Source organism: Haliotis rufescens, unplaced genomic scaffold (assembly GCF_023055435.1).
Source record: "Haliotis rufescens isolate VD_foot unplaced genomic scaffold, xgHalRufe1.0.p SCAF_90, whole genome shotgun sequence".
NCBI lineage: Eukaryota > Metazoa > Mollusca > Gastropoda > Lepetellida > Haliotidae > Haliotis > Haliotis rufescens.
The window spans coordinates 24,208-42,802 of NW_025964384.1; positions in this window are offsets into that span (position 1 = coordinate 24,208).

Genomic DNA, 18,595 nt, shown 5'->3' on the forward strand with positions numbered 1-18,595 from the left:
ATGCAATTGCGCCAATATTTTTCATGAGGGTCGACCATGTAAGAATGCATCCGAAACACCAAATGTTTTAGTTCTGAAACTAATACTTTGGAGAATAGCTCTCATGGCTTTAAAGTCATGTATGTGAACAAATTCGAATCGCTGATGTATTTATAGTTCGGCCTCAAGTCATGATTTTTTATGCAATTGCGCCAATATTTTTTCATGAGGGTCGACCATGTAAGAATGCATCCACACACCAAATGTTTTAGTTCTGAAACTAATGCTTTTGAAAATAGCTCGCATGGCGTAAAAGTCATGCATCTGAAAAAAATCGAATCGCTGATGTATTTATAGTTCGGCCTCAAGTCATGATTTTTTATGCAATTGCGCCAATATTTTTCATGAGGGTCGACCATGTAAGAATGCATCCACACACCAAATGTTTTAGTTCTGAAACTAATACTTTGGAGAATAGCTCTCATGGCGTAAAAGTCATGCATGTGAAAAAAATCGAATCGCTGATGTATTTATAGTTCGGCCTCAAGTCATGATTTTTTATGCAATTGCGCCAATATTTTTCATGAGGGTCGACCATGTAAGAATGCATCCGAAACACCAAATGTTTTAGTTCTGAAACTAATGCTTTTGAAAATAGCTCGCATGGCGTAAAAGTCATGCATCTGAAAAAAATCGAATCGCTGATGTATTTATAGTTCGGCCTCAAGTCATGATTTTTTATGCAATTGCGCCAATAGTTTTCATGAGGGTCGACCATGTAAGAATGCATCCACACACCAAATGTTTTAGTTCTGAAACTAATACTTTGGAGAATAGCTCTCATGGCGTTAAAGTCATGCATGTGAAAAAAATCGAATCGCTGATGTATTTATAGTTCGGCCTCAAGTCATGATTTTTTATGCAATTGCGCCAATATTTTTCATGAGGGTCGACCATGTAAGAATGCATCCACACACCAAATGTTTTAGTTCTGAAACGAATCCTTTTGAAAATAGCTCGCATGGCGTAAAAGTCATGTATGTGAAAAAATTCGAATCGCCGATGTATTTATAGTTCGGCCTCAAGTCATGATTTTTTATGCAATTGCGCCAATAGTTTTCATGAGGGTCGACCATGTAAGAATGCATCCACACACCAAATGTTTTAGTTCTGAAACTAATACTTTGGAGAATAGCTCTCATGGCGTAAAAGTCATGTATGTGAAAAAAATCGAATCGCTGATGTATTTATAGTTCGGCCTCAAGTCATGATTTTTTATGCAATTGCGCCAATATTTTTCATGAGGGTCGACCATGTAAGAATGCATCCGAAACACCAAATGTTTTAGTTCTGAAACTAATGCTTTGGAGAATAGCTCTCATGGCGTAAAAGTCATGCATGTGAAAAAAATCGAATCGCTGATGTATTTATAGTTCGGCCTCAAGTCATGATTTTTTATGCAATTGCGCCAATATTTTTCATGAGGGTCGACCATGTAAGAATGCATCCGAAACACCAAATGTTTTAGTTCTGAAACTAATACTTTGGAGAATAGCTCTCATGGCTTTAAAGTCATGTATGTGAACAAATTCGAATCGCTGATGTATTTATAGTTCGGCCTCAAGTCATGATTTTTTATGCAATTGCGCCAATATTTTTTCATGAGGGTCGACCATGTAAGAATGCATCCACACGCCAAATGTTTTAGTTCTGAAACTAATACTTTGGAGAATAGCTCTCATGGCGTAAAAGTCATGTATGTGAAAAAAATCGAATCGCTGATGTATTTATAGTTCGGCCTCAAGTCATGATTTTTTATGCAATTGCGCCAATAGTTTTCATGAGGGTCGACCTTGTAAGAATGCATCCAAAACACCAAATGTTTTAGTTCTGAAACTAATACTTTGGAGAATAGCTCTCATGGCGTTAAAGTCATGTATGTGAAAAAAATCGAATCGCTGATGTATTTATAGTTCGGCCTCAAGTCATGATTTTTTATGCAATTGCGCCAATATTTTTCATGAGGGTCGACCATGTAAGAATGCATCCACACACCAAATGTTTTAGTTCTGAAACGAATCCTTTTGAAAATAGCTCGAATGGCGTAAAAGTCATGCATGTGAAAAACTTCGAATCGCTGATGTATTTATAGTTCGGCCTCAAGTCATGATTTTTTATGCAATTGCGCCAATATTTTTCATGAGGGTCGACCATGTAAGAATGCATCCACACACCAAATGTTTTAGTTCTGAAACTAATACTTTGGAGAATAGCTCTCATGGCGTAAAAGTCATGTATGTGAAAAAAATCGAATCGCTGATGTATTTATAGTTCGGCCTCAAGTCATGATTTTTTATGCAATTGCGCCAATATTTTTCATGAGGGTCGACCATGTAAGAATGCATCCACACACCAAATGTTTTAGTTCTGAAACGAATCCTTTTGAAAATAGCTCGAATGGCGTAAAAGTCATGCATGTGAAAAAATTCGAATCGCTGATGTATTTATAGTTCGGCCTCAAGTCATGATTTTTTATGCAATTGCGCCAATATTTTTCATGAGGGTCGACCATGTAAGAATGCATCCACACACCAAATGTTTTAGTTCTGAAACTAATACTTTGGAGAATAGCTCTCATGGCGTAAAAGTCATGTATGTGAAAAAAATCGAATCGCTGATGTATTTATAGTTCGGCCTCAAGTCATGATTTTTTATGCAATTGCGCCAATATTTTTCATGAGGGTCGACCATGTAAGAATGCATCCACACACCAAATGTTTTAGTTCTGAAACGAATCCTTTTGAAAATAGCTCGAATGGCGTAAAAGTCATGCATGTGAAAAAATTCGAATCGCTGATGTATTTATAGTTCGGCCTCAAGTCATGATTTTTTATGCAATTGCGCCAATATTTTTCATGAGGGTCGACCATGTAAGAATGCATCCACACACCAAATGTTTTAGTTCTGAAACTAATACTTTGGAGAATAGCTCTCATGGCGTAAAAGTCATGTATGTGAAAAAAATCGAATCGCTGATGTATTTATAGTTCGGCCTCAAGTCATGATTTTTTATGCAATTGCGCCAATAGTTTTCATGAGGGTCGACCATGTAAGAATGCATCCGAAACACCAAATGTTTTAGTTCTGAAACTAATACTTTGGAGAATAGCTCTCATGGCGTAAAAGTCATGCATGTGAAAAAAATCGAATCGCTGATGTATTTATAGTTCGGCCTCAAGTCATGATTTTTTATGCAATTGCGCCAATATTTTTCATGAGGGTCGACCATGTAAGAATGCATCCGAAACACCAAATGTTTTAGTTCTGAAACTAATGCTTTTGAAAATAGCTCTCATGGCGTAAAAGTCATGCATCTGAAAAAAATCGAATCGCTGATGTATTTATAGTTCGGCCTCAAGTCATGATTTTTTATGCAATTGCGCCAATATTTTTCATGAGGGTCGACCATTTAAGAATGCATCCACAGAATAAAGGTTTTAGTTCTGAAACTAATACTTTGGAGAATAGCTCTCATGGCGTAAAAGTCATGCATGTGAAAAAGTTCAAATCGCTGATGTATTTATAGTTCGGCCTCAAGTCATGATTTTTTATGCAATTGCGCCAATAGTTTTCATGAGGGTCGACCATGTAAGAATGCATCCGAAACACCAAAGGTTTTAGTTCTGAAACTAATACTTTGGAGAATAGCTCTCATGGCGTAAAAGTCATGTATGTGAAAAAGTTCGAATCGCTGATGTATTTATAGTTCGGCCTCAAGTCATGATTTTTTATGCAATTGCGCCAATATTTTTCATGAGGGTCGACCATGTAAGAATGCATCCACACACACAAGGTTTTAGTTCTGAAACTAATGCTTTTGAAAATAGCTCTCATGGCGTAAAAGTCATGCATGTGAAAAAATTCGAATCGCTGATGTATTTATAGTTCGGCCTCAAGTCATGATTTTTTATGCAATTGCGCCAATATTTTTCATGAGGGTCGACCATGTAAGAATGCATCCGAAACACCAAATGTTTTAGTTCTGAAACTAATTATTTGGAGAATAGCTCTCAAGGCGTAAAAGTCATGTATGTGAAAAAGTTCGATATCGCTGATGTATTTATAGTTCGGCCTCAAGTCATGATTTTTTATGCAATTGCGCCAATATTTTTCATGAGGGTCGACCATGTAAGAATGCATCCACACACCAAATGTTTTAGTTCTGAAACGAATCCTTTTGAAAATAGCTCGAATGGCGTAAAAGTCATGCATGTGAAAAAATTCGAATCGCTGATGTATTTATAGTTCGGCCTCAAGTCATGATTTTTTATGCAATTGCGCCAATATTTTTCATGAGGGTCGACCATGTAAGAATGCATCCACACACCAAATGTTTTAGTTCTGAAACTAATACTTTGGAGAATAGCTCTCATGGCGTAAAAGTCATGTATGTGAAAAAGTTCGAATCGCTGATGTATTTATAGTTCGGCCTCAAGTCATGATTTTTTATGCAATTGCGCCAATATTTTTCATGAGGGTCGACCATGTAAGAATGCATGCACACACCAAAGGTTTTAGTTCTGAAACTAATACTTTGGAGAATAGCTCTCATGGCGTAAAAGTCATGTATGTGAACAAATTCGAATCGCTGATGTATTTATCGTTCGGCCTCAAGTCATGATTTTTTATGCAATTGCGCCAATATTTTTTCATGAGGGTCGACCATGTAAGAATGCATCCACACACCAAAGGTTTTAGTTCTGAAACTAATGCTTTTGAAAATAGCTCTCATGGCGTAAAAGTCATGCATGTGAAAAAAATCGAATCGCTGATGTATTTATAGTTCGGCCTCAAGTCATGATTTTTTATGCAATTGCGCCAATATTTTTCATGAGGGTCGACCATTTAAGAATGCATCCACAGAATAAAGGTTTTAGTTCTGAAACTAATACTTTGGAGAATAGCTCTCATGGCGTAAAAGTCATGCATGTGAAAAAGTTCGAATCGCTGATGTATTTATAGTTCAGCCTCAAGTCATGATTTTTTATGCAATTGCGCCAATAGTTTTCATGAGGGTCGACCATGTAAGAATGCATCCGAAACACCAAAGGTTTTAGTTCTGAAACTAATACTTTGGAGAATAGCTCTCATGGCGTAAAAGTCATGTATGTGAAAAAGTTCGAATCGCTGATGTATTTATAGTTCGGCCTCAAGTCATGATTTTTTATGCAATTGCGCCAATATTTTTCATGAGGGTCGACCATGTAAGAATGCATCTACACACTAAATGTTTTAGTTCTGAAACTAATGCTTTTGAAAATAGCTCTCATGGCGTAAAAGTCATGCATGTGAAAAAATTCGAATCGCTGATGTATTTATAGTTCGGCCTCAAGTCATGATTTTTTATGCAATTGCGCCAATATTTTTCATGAGGGTCGACCATGTAAGAATGCATCCGAAACACCAAATGTTTTAGTTCTGAAACTAATTATTTGGAGAATAACTCTCATGGCGTAAAAGTCATGTATGTGAAAAAGTTCGATATCGCTGATGTATTTATAGTTCGGCCTCAAGTCATGATTTTTTATGCAATTGCGCCAATATTTTTTCATGAGGGTCGACCATGTAAGAATGCATCCACACACCAAATGTTTTAGTTCTGAAACTAATGCTTTTGAAAATAGCTCTCATGGCGTAAAAGTCATGCATGTGAAAAAAATCGAATCGCTGATGTATTTATAGTTCGGCCTCAAGTCATGATTTTTTATGCAATTGCGCCAATATTTTTTCATGAGGGTCGACCATTTAAGAATGCATCCACACAATAAAGGTTTTAGTTCTGAAACTAATACTTTGGAGAATAGCTCTCATGGCGTAAAAGTCATGCATGTGAAAAAGTTCGAATCGCTGATGTATTTATAGTTCGGCCTCAAGTCATGATTTTTTATGCAATTGCGCCAATAGTTTTCATGAGGGTCGACCATGTAAGAATGCATCCGAAACACCAAAGGTTTTAGTTCTGAAACTAATACTTTGGAGAATAGCTCTCATGGCGTAAAAGTCATGTATGTGAAAAAAATCGAATCGCTGATGTATTTATAGTTCGGCCTCAAGTCATGATTTTTTATGCAATTGCGCCAATATTTTCCATGAGGGTCGACCATGTAAGAATGCATCCACACACTAAATGTTTTAGTTCTGAAACTAATGCTTTTGAAAATAGCTCTCATGGCGTAAAAGTCATGCATGTGAAAAAATTCGAATCGCTGATGTATTTATAGTTCGGCCTCAAGTCATGATTTTTTATGCAATTGCGCCAATATTTTTCATGAGGGTCGACCATGTAAGAATGCATCCGAAACACCAAATGTTTTAGTTCTGAAACTAATTATTTGGAGAATAACTCTCAAGGCGTAAAAGTCATGTATGTGAAAAAGTTCGATATCGCTGATGTATTTATAGTTCGGCCTCAAGTCATGATTTTTTATGCAATTGCGCCAATATTTTTCATGAGGGTCGACCATGTAAGAATGCATCCGAAACACCAAATGTTTTAGTTCTGAAACTAATGCTTTGGAGAATAGCTCTCATGGCGTAAAAGTCATGCATGTGAAAAAAATCGAATCGCTGATGTATTTATAGTTCGGCCTCAAGTCATGATTTTTTATGCAATTGCGCCAATATTTTTCATGAGGGTCGACCATGTAAGAATGCATCCGAAACACCAAATGTTTTAGTTCTGAAACTAATACTTTGGAGAATAGCTCTCATGGCTTTAAAGTCATGTATGTGAACAAATTCGAATCGCTGATGTATTTATAGTTCGGCCTCAAGTCATGATTTTTTATGCAATTGCGCCAATATTTTTTCATGAGGGTCGACCATGTAAGAATGCATCCACACGCCAAATGTTTTAGTTCTGAAACTAATACTTTGGAGAATAGCTCTCATGGCGTAAAAGTCATGCATGTGAAAAAAATCGAATCGCTGATGTATTTATAGTTCGGCCTCAAGTCATGATTTTTTATGCAATTGCGCCAATAGTTTTCATGAGGGTCGACCTTGTAAGAATGCATCCAAAACACCAAATGTTTTAGTTCTGAAACTAATACTTTGGAGAATAGCTCTCATGGCGTTAAAGTCATGTATGTGAAAAAAATCGAATCGCTGATGTATTTATAGTTCGGCCTCAAGTCATGATTTTTTATGCAATTGCGCCAATATTTTTCATGAGGGTCGACCATGTAAGAATGCATCCACACACCAAATGTTTTAGTTCTGAAACGAATCCTTTTGAAAATAGCTCGAATGGCGTAAAAGTCATGCATGTGAAAAACTTCGAATCGCTGATGTATTTATAGTTCGGCCTCAAGTCATGATTTTTTATGCAATTGCGCCAATATTTTTCATGAGGGTCGACCATGTAAGAATGCATCCACACACCAAATGTTTTAGTTCTGAAACTAATACTTTGGAGAATAGCTCTCATGGCGTAAAAGTCATGTATGTGAAAAAAATCGAATCGCTGATGTATTTATAGTTCGGCCTCAAGTCATGATTTTTTATGCAATTGCGCCAATATTTTTCATGAGGGTCGACCATGTAAGAATGCATCCACACACCAAATGTTTTAGTTCTGAAACGAATCCTTTTGAAAATAGCTCGAATGGCGTAAAAGTCATGCATGTGAAAAAATTCGAATCGCTGATGTATTTATAGTTCGGCCTCAAGTCATGATTTTTTATGCAATTGCGCCAATATTTTTCATGAGGGTCGACCATGTAAGAATGCATCCACACACCAAATGTTTTAGTTCTGAAACTAATACTTTGGAGAATAGCTCTCATGGCGTAAAAGTCATGTATGTGAAAAAAATCGAATCGCTGATGTATTTATAGTTCGGCCTCAAGTCATGATTTTTTATGCAATTGCGCCAATATTTTTCATGAGGGTCGACCATGTAAGAATGCATCCACACACCAAATGTTTTAGTTCTGAAACGAATCCTTTTGAAAATAGCTCGAATGGCGTAAAAGTCATGCATGTGAAAAAATTCGAATCGCTGATGTATTTATAGTTCGGCCTCAAGTCATGATTTTTTATGCAATTGCGCCAATATTTTTCATGAGGGTCGACCATGTAAGAATGCATCCACACACCAAATGTTTTAGTTCTGAAACTAATACTTTGGAGAATAGCTCTCATGGCGTAAAAGTCATGTATGTGAAAAAAATCGAATCGCTGATGTATTTATAGTTCGGCCTCAAGTCATGATTTTTTATGCAATTGCGCCAATATTTTTCATGAGGGTCGACCATGTAAGAATGCATCCGAAACACCAAATGTTTTAGTTCTGAAACTAATACTTTGGAGAATAGCTCTCATGGCGTAAAAGTCATGCATGTGAAAAAAATCGAATCGCTGATGTATTTATAGTTCGGCCTCAAGTCATGATTTTTTATGCAATTGCGCCAATATTTTTCATGAGGGTCGACCATGTAAGAATGCATCCGAAACACCAAATGTTTTAGTTCTGAAACTAATGCTTTTGAAAATAGCTCTCATGGCGTAAAAGCCATGCATCTGAAAAAAATCGAATCGCTGATGTATTTATAGTTCGGCCTCAAGTCATGATTTTTTATGCAATTGCGCCAATATTTTTCATGAGGGTCGACCATTTAAGAATGCATCCACAGAATAAAGGTTTTAGTTCTGAAACTAATACTTTGGAGAATAGCTCTCATGGCGTAAAAGTCATGCATGTGAAAAAGTTCGAATCGCTGATGTATTTATAGTTCGGCCTCAAGTCATGATTTTTTATGCAATTGCGCCAATAGTTTTCATGAGGGTCGACCATGTAAGAATGCATCCGAAACACCAAAGGTTTTAGTTCTGAAACTAATACTTTGGAGAATAGCTCTCATGGCGTAAAAGTCATGTATGTGAAAAAGTTCGAATCGCTGATGTATTTATAGTTCGGCCTCAAGTCATGATTTTTTATGCAATTGCGCCAATATTTTTCATGAGGGTCGACCATGTAAGAATGCATCCACACACACAAGGTTTTAGTTCTGAAACTAATGCTTTTGAAAATAGCTCTCATGGCGTAAAAGTCATGCATGTGAAAAAATTCGAATCGCTGATGTATTTATAGTTCGGCCTCAAGTCATGATTTTTTATGCAATTGCGCCAATATTTTTCATGAGGGTCGACCATGTAAGAATGCATCCGAAACACCAAATGTTTTAGTTCTGAAACTAATGCTTTTGAAAATAGCTCTCATGGCGTAAAAGTCATGCATCTGAAAAAAATCGAATCGCTGATGTATTTATAGTTCGGCCTCAAGTCATGATTTTTTATGCAATTGCGCCAATATTTTTCATGAGGGTCGACCATTTAAGAATGCATCCACAGAATAAAGGTTTTAGTTCTGAAACTAATACTTTGGAGAATAGCTCTCATGGCGTAAAAGTCATGCATGTGAAAAAGTTCGAATCGCTGATGCATTTATAGTTCGGCCTCAAGTCATGATTTTTTATGCAATTGCGCCAATAGTTTTCATGAGGGTCGACCATGTAAGAATGCATCCGAAACACCAAAGGTTTTAGTTCTGAAACTAATACTTTGGAGAATAGCTGTCATGGCGTAAAAGTCATGTATGTGAAAAAGTTCGAATCGCTGATGTATTTATAGTTCGGCCTCAAGTCATGATTTTTTATGCAATTGCGCCAATATTTTTCATGAGGGTCGACCATGTAAGAATGCATCCACACACACAAGGTTTTAGTTCTGAAACTAATGCTTTTGAAAATAGCTCTCATGGCGTAAAAGTCATGCATGTGAAAAAATTCGAATCGCTGATGTATTTATAGTTCGGCCTCAAGTCATGATTTTTTATGCAATTGCGCCAATATTTTTCATGAGGGTCGACCATGTAAGAATGCATCCGAAACACCAAATGTTTTAGTTCTGAAACTAATTATTTGGAGAATAGCTCTCAAGGCGTAAAAGTCATGTATGTGAAAAAGTTCGATATCGCTGATGTATTTATAGTTCGGCCTCAAGTCATGATTTTTTATGCAATTGCGCCAATATTTTTCATGAGGGTCGACCATGTAAGAATGCATCCACACACCAAAGGTTTTAGTTCTGAAACTAATACTTTGGAGAATAGCTCTCATGGCGTAAAAGTCATGTATGTGAAAAAGTTCGAATCGCTGATGTATTTATAGTTCGGCCTCAAGTCATGATTTTTTATGCAATTGCGCCAATATTTTTCATGAGGGTCGACCATGTAAGAATGCATCCACACACCAAATGTTTTAGTTCTGAAACTAATACTTTGGAGAATAGCTCTCATGGCGTAAAAGTCATGTATGTGAAAAAGTTCGAATCGCTGATGTATTTATAGTTCGGCCTCAAGTCATGATTTTTTATGCAATTGCGCCAATATTTTTCATGAGGGTCGACCATGTAAGAATGCATCCACACACCAAAGGTTTTAGTTCTGAAACTAATACTTTGGAGAATAGCTCTCATGGCGTAAAAGTCATGTATGTGAACAAATTCGAATCGCTGATGTATTTATCGTTCGGCCTCAAGTCATGATTTTTTATGCAATTGCGCCAATATTTTTTCATGAGGGTCGACCATGTAAGAATGCATCCACACACCAAAGGTTTTAGTTCTGAAACTAATGCTTTTGAAAATAGCTCTCATGGCGTAAAAGTCATGCATGTGAAAAAAATCGAATCGCTGATGTATTTATAGTTCGGCCTCAAGTCAGGATTTTTTATGCAATTGCGCCAATATTTTTCATGAGGGTCGACCATTTAAGAATGCATCCACAGAATAAAGGTTTTAGTTCTGAAACTAATACTTTGGAGAATAGCTCTCATGGCGTAAAAGTCATGCATGTGAAAAAGTTCGAATCGCTGATGTATTTATAGTTCGGCCTCAAGTCATGATTTTTTATGCAATTGCGCCAATAGTTTTCATGAGGGTCGACCATGTAAGAATGCATCCGAAACACCAAAGGTTTTAGTTCTGAAACTAATACTTTGGAGAATAGCTCTCATGGCGTAAAAGTCATGTATGTGAAAAAGTTCGAATCGCTGATGTATTTATAGTTCGGCCTCAAGTCATGATTTTTTATGCAATTGCGCCAATATTTTTCATGAGGGTCGACCATGTAAGAATGCATCCACACACACAAGGTTTTAGTTCTGAAACTAATGCTTTTGAAAATAGCTCTCATGGCGTAAAAGTCATGCATGTGAAAAAATTCGAATCGCTGATGTATTTATAGTTCGGCCTCAAGTCATGATTTTTTATGCAATTGCGCCAATATTTTTCATGAGGGTCGACCATGTAAGAATGCATCCGAAACACCAAATGTTTTAGTTCTGAAACTAATGCTTTTGAAAATAGCTCTCATGGCGTAAAAGTCATGCATCTGAAAAAAATCGAATCGCTGATGTATTTATAGTTCGGCCTCAAGTCATGATTTTTTATGCAATTGCGCCAATATTTTTCATGAGGGTCGACCATTTAAGAATGCATCCACAGAATAAAGGTTTTAGTTCTGAAACTAATACTTTGGAGAATAGCTCTCATGGCGTAAAAGTCATGCATGTGAAAAAGTTCGAATCGCTGATGCATTTATAGTTCGGCCTCAAGTCATGATTTTTTATGCAATTGCGCCAATAGTTTTCATGAGGGTCGACCATGTAAGAATGCATCCGAAACACCAAAGGTTTTAGTTCTGAAACTAATACTTTGGAGAATAGCTGTCATGGCGTAAAAGTCATGTATGTGAAAAAGTTCGAATCGCTGATGTATTTATAGTTCGGCCTCAAGTCATGATTTTTTATGCAATTGCGCCAATATTTTTCATGAGGGTCGACCATGTAAGAATGCATCCACACACACAAGGTTTTAGTTCTGAAACTAATGCTTTTGAAAATAGCTCTCATGGCGTAAAAGTCATGCATGTGAAAAAATTCGAATCGCTGATGTATTTATAGTTCGGCCTCAAGTCATGATTTTTTATGCAATTGCGCCAATATTTTTCATGAGGGTCGACCATGTAAGAATGCATCCGAAACACCAAATGTTTTAGTTCTGAAACTAATTATTTGGAGAATAGCTCTCAAGGCGTAAAAGTCATGTATGTGAAAAAGTTCGATATCGCTGATGTATTTATAGTTCGGCCTCAAGTCATGATTTTTTATGCAATTGCGCCAATATTTTTCATGAGGGTCGACCATGTAAGAATGCATCCACACACCAAAGGTTTTAGTTCTGAAACTAATACTTTGGAGAATAGCTCTCATGGCGTAAAAGTCATGTATGTGAAAAAGTTCGAATCGCTGATGTATTTATAGTTCGGCCTCAAGTCATGATTTTTTATGCAATTGCGCCAATATTTTTCATGAGGGTCGACCATGTAAGAATGCATCCACACACCAAATGTTTTAGTTCTGAAACTAATACTTTGGAGAATAGCTCTCATGGCGTAAAAGTCATGTATGTGAAAAAGTTCGAATCGCTGATGTATTTATAGTTCGGCCTCAAGTCATGATTTTTTATGCAATTGCGCCAATATTTTTCATGAGGGTCGACCATGTAAGAATGCATCCACACACCAAAGGTTTTAGTTCTGAAACTAATACTTTGGAGAATAGCTCTCATGGCGTAAAAGTCATGTATGTGAACAAATTCGAATCGCTGATGTATTTATCGTTCGGCCTCAAGTCATGATTTTTTATGCAATTGCGCCAATATTTTTTCATGAGGGTCGACCATGTAAGAATGCATCCACACACCAAAGGTTTTAGTTCTGAAACTAATGCTTTTGAAAATAGCTCTCATGGCGTAAAAGTCATGCATGTGAAAAAAATCGAATCGCTGATGTATTTATAGTTCGGCCTCAAGTCAGGATTTTTTATGCAATTGCGCCAATATTTTTCATGAGGGTCGACCATTTAAGAATGCATCCACAGAATAAAGGTTTTAGTTCTGAAACTAATACTTTGGAGAATAGCTCTCATGGCGTAAAAGTCATGCATGTGAAAAAGTTCGAATCGCTGATGTATTTATAGTTCAGCCTCAAGTCATGATTTTTTATGCAATTGCGCCAATAGTTTTCATGAGGGTCGACCATGTAAGAATGCATCCGAAACACCAAAGGTTTTAGTTCTGAAACTAATACTTTGGAGAATAGCTCTCATGGCGTAAAAGTCATGTATGTGAAAAAGTTCGAATCGCTGATGTATTTATAGTTCGGCCTCAAGTCATGATTTTTTATGCAATTGCGCCAATATTTTTCATGAGGGTCGACCATGTAAGAATGCATCTACACACTAAATGTTTTAGTTCTGAAACTAATGCTTTTGAAAATAGCTCTCATGGCGTAAAAGTCATGCATGTGAAAAAATTCGAATCGCTGATGTATTTATAGTTCGGCCTCAAGTCATGATTTTTTATGCAATTGCGCCAATATTTTTCATGAGGGTCGACCATGTAAGAATGCATCCGAAACACCAAATGTTTTAGTTCTGAAACTAATTATTTGGAGAATAACTCTCATGGCGTAAAAGTCATGTATGTGAAAAAGTTCGATATCGCTGATGTATTTATAGTTCGGCCTCAAGTCATGATTTTTTATGCAATTGCGCCAATATTTTTTCATGAGGGTCGACCATGTAAGAATGCATCCACACACCAAATGTTTTAGTTCTGAAACTAATGCTTTTGAAAATAGCTCTCATGGCGTAAAAGTCATGCATGTGAAAAAAATCGAATCGCTGATGTATTTATAGTTCGGCCTCAAGTCATGATTTTTTATGCAATTGCGCCAATATTTTTTCATGAGGGTCGACCATTTAAGAATGCATCCACACAATAAAGGTTTTAGTTCTGAAACTAATACTTTGGAGAATAGCTCTCATGGCGTAAAAGTCATGCATGTGAAAAAGTTCGAATCGCTGATGTATTTATAGTTCGGCCTCAAGTCATGATTTTTTATGCAATTGCGCCAATAGTTTTCATGAGGGTCGACCATGTAAGAATGCATCCGAAACACCAAAGGTTTTAGTTCTGAAACTAATACTTTGGAGAATAGCTCTCATGGCGTAAAAGTCATGTATGTGAAAAAAATCGAATCGCTGATGTATTTATAGTTCGGCCTCAAGTCATGATTTTTTATGCAATTGCGCCAATATTTTCCATGAGGGTCGACCATGTAAGAATGCATCCACACACTAAATGTTTTAGTTCTGAAACTAATGCTTTTGAAAATAGCTCGCATGGCGTAAAAGTCATGCATGTGAAAAAATTCGAATCGCTGATGTATTTATAGTTCGGCCTCAAGTCATGATTTTTTATGCAATTGCGCCAATATTTTTCATGAGGGTCGACCATGTAAGAATGCATCCGAAACACCAAATGTTTTAGTTCTGAAACTAATTATTTGGAGAATAACTCTCAAGGCGTAAAAGTCATGTATGTGAAAAAGTTCGATATCGCTGATGTATTTATAGTTCGGCCTCAAGTCATGATTTTTTATGCAATTGCGCCAATATTTTTCATGAGGGTCGACCATGTAAGAATGCATCCACACACCAAAGGTTTTAGTTCTGAAACTAATACTTTGGAGAATAGCTCTCATGGCGTAAAAGTCATGTATGTGAACAAATTCGAATCGCTGATGTATTTATCGTTCGGCCTCAAGTCATGATTTTTTATGCAATTGCGCCAATATTTTTCATGAGGGTCGACCATGTAAGAATGCATCCACACACCAAATGTTTTAGTTCTGAAACTAATGCTTTTGAAAATAGCTCTCATGGCGTAAAAGTCATGCATGTGAAAAAAATCGAATCGCTGATGTATTTATAGTTCGGCCTCAAGTCATGATTTTTTATGCAATTGCGCCAATATTTTTTCATGAGGGTCGACCATTTAAGAATGCATCCACACAATAAAGGTTTTAGTTCTGAAACTAATACTTTGGAGAATAGCTCTCATGGCGTAAAAGTCATGCATGTGAAAAAGTTCGAATCGCTGATGTATTTATAGTTCGGCCTCAAGTCATGATTTTTTATGCAATTGCGCCAATAGTTTTCATGAGGGTCGACCATGTAAGAATGCATCCGAAACACCAAAGGTTTTAGTTCTGAAACTAATACTTTGGAGAATAGCTCTCATGGCGTAAAAGTCATGTATGTGAAAAAAATCGAATCGCTGATGTATTTATAGTTCGGCCTCAAGTCATGATTTTTTATGCAATTGCGCCAATATTTTCCATGAGGGTCGACCATGTAAGAATGCATCCACACACTAAATGTTTTAGTTCTGAAACTAATGCTTTTGAAAATAGCTCGCATGGCGTAAAAGTCATGCATGTGAAAAAATTCGAATCGCTGATGTATTTATAGTTCGGCCTCAAGTCATGATTTTTTATGCAATTGCGCCAATATTTTTCATGAGGGTCGACCATGTAAGAATGCATCCGAAACACCAAATGTTTTAGTTCTGAAACTAATTATTTGGAGAATAACTCTCAAGGCGTAAAAGTCATGTATGTGAAAAAGTTCGATATCGCTGATGTATTTATAGTTCGGCCTCAAGTCATGATTTTTTATGCAATTGCGCCAATATTTTTCATGAGGGTCGACCATGTAAGAATGCATCCACACACCAAAGGTTTTAGTTCTGAAACTAATACTTTGGAGAATAGCTCTCATGGCGTAAAAGTCATGTATGTGAACAAATTCGAATCGCTGATGTATTTATCGTTCGGCCTCAAGTCATGATTTTTTATGCAATTGCGCCAATATTTTTCATGAGGGTCGACCATGTAAGAATGCATCCACACACCAAATGTTTTAGTTCTGAAACTAATGCTTTTGAAAATAGCTCTCATGGCGTAAAAGTCATGCATGTGAAAAAAATCGAATCGCTGATGTATTTATAGTTCGGCCTCAAGTCATGATTTTTTATGCAATTGCGCCAATATTTTTTCATGAGGGTCGACCATTTAAGAATGCATCCACACAATAAAGGTTTTAGTTCTGAAACTAATACTTTGGAGAATAGCTCTCATGGCGTAAAAGTCATGCATGTGAAAAAGTTCGAATCGCTGATGTATTTATAGTTCGGCCTCAAGTCATGATTTTTTATGCAATTGCGCCAATAGTTTTCATGAGGGTCGACCATGTAAGAATGCATCCGAAACACCAAAGGTTTTTGTTCTGAAACTAATGCTTTTGAAAATAGCTCTCATGGCGTAAAAGTCATGCATGTGAAAAAGTTCGAATCGCTGATGTATTTATAGTTCGGCCTCAAGTCATGATTTTTGATGCAATTGCGCCAATAGTTTTCATGAGGGTCGACCATGTAAGAATGCATCCGAAACACCAAAGGTTTTAGTTCTGAAACTAATACTTTGGAGAATAGCTCTCATGGCGTAAAAGTCATGTATGTGAAAAAAATCGAATCGCTGATGTATTTATAGTTCGGCCTCAAGTCATGATTTTTTATGCAATTGCGCCAATATTTTTCATCAGCGTCGACCATGTAAGAATGCATCCACACACTAAATGTTTTAGTTCTGAAACTAATGCTTTTGAAAATAGCTCTCATGGCGTAAAAGTCATGCATGTGAAAAAATTCGAATCGCTGATGTATTTATAGTTCGACCTCAAGTCATGATTTTTGATGCAATTGCGCCAATATTTTTCATGAGGGTCGACCATGTAAGAATGCATCCGAAACACCAAATGTTTTAGTTCTGAAACTAATAATTTGGAGAATAACTCTCATGGCGTAAAAGTCATGCATGTGAAAAAGTTCGATATCGCTGATGTATTTATAGTTCGGCCTCAAGTCATGATTTTTTATGCAATTGCGCCAATATTTTTCATGAGGGTCGACCATGTAAGAATGCATCCACACACCAATGGTTTTAGTTCTGAAACTAATACTTTGGAGAATAGCTCTCATGGCGTAAAAGTCATGTATGTGAAAAAGTTCGAATCGCTGATGTATTTATAGTTCGGCCTCAAGTCATGATTTTTTATGCAATTGCGCCAATATTTTTCATGAGGGTCGACCATGTAAGAATGCATCCACCCACTAAATGTTTTAGTTCTTAAACTAATGCTTTTGAAAATAGCTCTCATGGCGTAAAAGTCATGCATGTGAAAAACTTCGAATCGCTGATGTATTTATAGTTCGGCCTCAAGTCATGATTTTTTATGCAATTGCGCCAATATTTTTCATGAGGGTCGACCATGTAAGAATGCATCTACACACTAAATGTTTTAGTTCTGAAACTAATGCTTTTGAAAATAGCTCTCATGGCGTAAAAGTCATGCATGTGAAAAAATTCGAATCGCTGATGTATTTATAGTTCGGCCTCAAGTCATGATTTTTTATGCAATTGCGCCAATATTTTTCATGAGGGTCGACCATGTAAGAATGCATCCGAAACACCAAATGTTTTAGTTCTGAAACTAATTATTTGGAGAATAACTCTCATGGCGTAAAAGTCATGTATGTGAAAAAGTTCGATATCGCTGATGTATTTATAGTTCGGCCTCAAGTCATGATTTTTTATGCAATTGCGCCAATATTTTTTCATGAGGGTCGACCATGTAAGAATGCATCCACACACCAAATGTTTTAGTTCTGAAACTAATGCTTTTGAAAATAGCTCTCATGGCGTAAAAGTCATGCATGTGAAAAAAATCGAATCGCTGATGTATTTATAGTTCGGCCTCAAGTCATGATTTTTTATGCAATTGCGCCAATATTTTTTCATGAGGGTCGACCATTTAAGAATGCATCCACACAATAAAGGTTTTAGTTCTGAAACTAATACTTTGGAGAATAGCTCTCATGGCGTAAAAGTCATGCATGTGAAAAAGTTCGAATCGCTGATGTATTTATAGTTCGGCCTCAAGTCATGATTTTTTATGCAATTGCGCCAATAGTTTTCATGAGGGTCGACCATGTAAGAATGCATCCGAAACACCAAAGGTTTTAGTTCTGAAACTAATACTTTGGAGAATAGCTCTCATGGCGTAAAAGTCATGTATGTGAAAAAAATCGAATCGCTGATGTATTTATAGTTCGGCCTCAAGTCATGATTTTTTATGCAATTGCGCCAATTATGCAATTGCGCCAATAATTTTCATGAGGGTCGACCATGTAAGAATGCATCCGAAACACCAAATGTTTTAGTTCTGAAACTAATACTTTGGAGAATAGCTCTCATGGCGTAAAAGTCATGCATGTGAAAAAGTTCGAATCGCTGATGTATTTATAGTTCGGCCTCAAGTCATGATTTTTTATGCAATTGCGCCAATAGTTTTCATGAGGGTTGACCATGTAAGAATACATCCACACACCAAATGTTTTAGTTCTGAAACTAATACTTTGGAGAATAGCTCTCATGGCGTTAAAGTCATGTATGTGAAAAAAAGTTCGAATCGCTGATGTATTTATAGTTCGGCCTCAAGTCATGATTTTTTATGCAATTGCGCCAATAGTTTTCATGAGGGTCGACCATGTAAGAATGCATCCGAAACACCAAAGGTTTTAGTTCTGA